The sequence below is a fragment of the Nicotiana tabacum genome, chromosome 10 (assembly GCF_000715075.1).
Source record: "Nicotiana tabacum cultivar K326 chromosome 10, ASM71507v2, whole genome shotgun sequence".
NCBI lineage: Eukaryota > Viridiplantae > Streptophyta > Magnoliopsida > Solanales > Solanaceae > Nicotiana > Nicotiana tabacum.
The window spans coordinates 121,965,448-121,968,531 of record NC_134089.1 but is presented as its reverse complement, the minus strand read 5'-3'; the positions used below and the strand labels follow the sequence as shown (position 1 = coordinate 121,968,531).

Here is a 3,084-nt window from a genome sequence, read left to right as displayed (position 1 = left end):
ATCTTTGCGCTTGGGGCAATGACGCAGCTACTGAGGTTCTAACCTAGGCGCGTCTATTGCTGGTTGAAAACCATTTCCAAACCCCCTCTTCGGCCTGGGTTTGCCCTTGGCCGTTTAGAAGGAGGAGTGTATAGGTCAAAATCTGACCACAGTAGCCGACCCAGTTAGAACCCTGCCCAAGGGGTGGGGTAGCGAGGACCATCACGACCTACTTCGGTCTAAGTATCCACAATGTACAGTGGGTCAAAAGACAATACTTAAGTAACGATGAAAAGGCCACAGCATAAGGGCAGACCGACCGGAGAAGGTGGTCATGATCTTAGAACTATATATAGGGGATGAATTCCCCAAAAGGAAGAGGGGGGAAGGGGAGGGGGCTTTTTGGATTTTTTCTCTCTCTCTCTACATTCTCTCCTTCTATTTTCTTCTAAAGAAAGATGTAAAATCGATGACCTTTTGGGCATCATGAAAGAGGAATCATCAAGTTATGAATGAAGATTGCTCGGTCTTATTTTATTTTATTCATTACTTTCCGATTCATTTCCAGATCTAGGATTTTTTATGTTTGACTAAGATTGACCTCATCATTATTATTAATTGTTTTACTCAAAAAGGTTTTAGCATCTTTTGGTCAAATAATTTGGCGCCATCTGTGGGGATTTCTTAGTGAAATTTCCTAGTCTCTCCCAGATCAAAAACCTGGAAATATGATCACTCACCAAAAAGAGCGGTAAGTAAACCTCACGTGTTAATCTAGATCATGATGCTATATGCAAGTAGAAGTTACAACCAACATCCTCCCCTGTACATCGGGCGATCCATGAATGAGCTAAGGAAAGCCCAACCCACGCAGTTCAAAAGTACAAAATAGAAGGAGAAAGAGAACTGAGCACGACCACCGAATTTCGAAATGCCAGGCAAAACGAGCAACGCTATAAATCCACCCTCATTTACCGACTCATCGGATAGGGGTAAGGAAGATATCACTTCGGCTCACCTTCTGTCGGTCATTCAAACAGGAACACAAGCGCCACACAGGCGAGCGAGCAAAGAAACATCTCAACTGGAGAATGAAAAACTACTACAAACTGCTATGAAATATCGCCCACCTGACAAGCCAACTTCTAGAAAATGATGCCCCTTAAAATGTACTCTCTCTACCTCACCTAGGAGTTGTCCCAATAGGGTTTTCCCGGGGACTTAGGGACCGATTCGACGAGGGAAACATCCCCAAGTTCAAAGTATAATTCATCGTCCCGCCTACCATGGACATCTCCAGACCGGAAGGCGAAAGGATTAGACAAGGAAACCTCAATGTGTGCACGAAACGAATGTGAGCAAAACAGCAAAGTTTCGTACTCTACGACATTACACTCCCCGATGCAAACAAAGTTAAGCGAACTGGGACTCACCCAGGAAGCACAGTGGTTGAGCAGAACTGGGACTCCCCCGGAGGATACCCGACTCTCCAAAAAACTGGGACTGACGACGGGTTAATGTTTTGACGAAAGTTCGAAATAAAACCCTTAAAGCCAAGGGCCTTCACCAAAAAGAAGAGTTCGACCTCGATAGAACAACAACGGGTTAATATTTTGACGAAAGTTCAAAATAACACCCTTAAGACCAGGGGCCTTCGCCAAAAAGAAGAGTTTGATCTCGATCGAACAATGTCGGGTAATATTTTGACAAAAGTTCGAAATAACACCCTTAAGGCCAAGGGCCTTCGCCAAAGAGAAGAGTTCGACCTCGATCGAACAACGACAGGTTAATATTTCGACAAAAGTTCAAAATAACACCCCTAAGACCAGGGGCCTTCGCCAAAGAGAAGAGAGAAAAGAATTTGACCTCGATCGAACAACAACGGGTTAATATTTCGACAAAAGTTCGAAATAATACTCTTAAGGCCAAAGGCCTTCGCCAAAGAGAAGTGTTCGACCTCGATCGAACAACGACGGGTTAATATTTCGACGAAAGTTTGAAATAACACCCTTAAGTCCAAGGGCCTTCGCCAAAGAGAAGAGAGAAAAGAATTCAACCTCGATCGAACAACAACGGGTTAATATTTCGACGAAAGTTCGAAATAATACTCTTAAGGCCGAAGGCCTTCGCCAAAGAGAAGTGTTCGACCTCGATCGAACAACGACAGGTTAATATTTCGACAAAAGTTCGAAATAACACCCTTAAGGCCAAGGGCCTTCTCCAAAGAGAAGAGTTCGACCTCGATCGAACAACAACAGGTTAATATTTCGACAAAAGTTCGAAATAACACCCTTAAGGCCAAGGGCTTTTACCAAAGAGAAGAGTTCGACCTCGATCAAACAACAACGGGTTAATATTTTGATGAAAGTTCGAAATAACACCCTTAAGGCCAAGGGACTTCGCCAAAGAGAAGAGTTCGACCTCGATCGAACAACGACGGGTTAATATTTTGACGAAAGTTTGAAATAACACCCTTAAGGCCAAGGGCCTTTGCCAAAGAAAAGAGTTCGACCTCGATCGAACAACGACGGGTAATATTTCGACGAAAGATCGAAATAACACCTTTAAGGACAAGGGCCTTAGCCAAAGAGAAGAGTTCGACCTTGATCGAATAACGACGGGTTAATATTTTGACGAAAGTTCAAAATAACACCCTTAAGGCCAAGGCCTTCGCCAAAGAGAAGAGTTCGACCTCGATCAAACAACGACGGGTTAATATTTCGACGAAAGTTCGAAATAACACCTTTAAGGCAAATAGTTATAAAATCTCGTTTCAAGTCAAAAGCGGATCCGCCCAAAGCAAATAGTCGCTTGTTGACCTCGCCCAAATAGGCGGTTCAATGACTCTATTCAGACTCACACGACGAAGTCCAACTCGGTCCGACTGAGATTAAACTCCTTGAAAATTAGGAATAGAGGAAATCCAAAATTTCACGCCAAAATTATGCAAAGGAAAAGGAAGGGGAGCACAAAAGACATACACCAATTAAAACTTCTTTTTATTTAAAGCAGTTGCGCAAATAGTCACTAATTACATACGGCTAAAAGCCGGGCAAGTCCAAAAAAAAAAAGAACAACACAGTCAACAAACAAGATAAAAAAAGA

General features: G+C 43.0%; 1 pseudogene; it reads left to right on the top strand.

The window, feature by feature from the left end:
- On the top strand, nucleotides 1-133 carry LOC142165560 (U4 spliceosomal RNA; annotated as a pseudogene).
- Nucleotides 134-3,084: the final 2,951 nt, after the last annotated feature.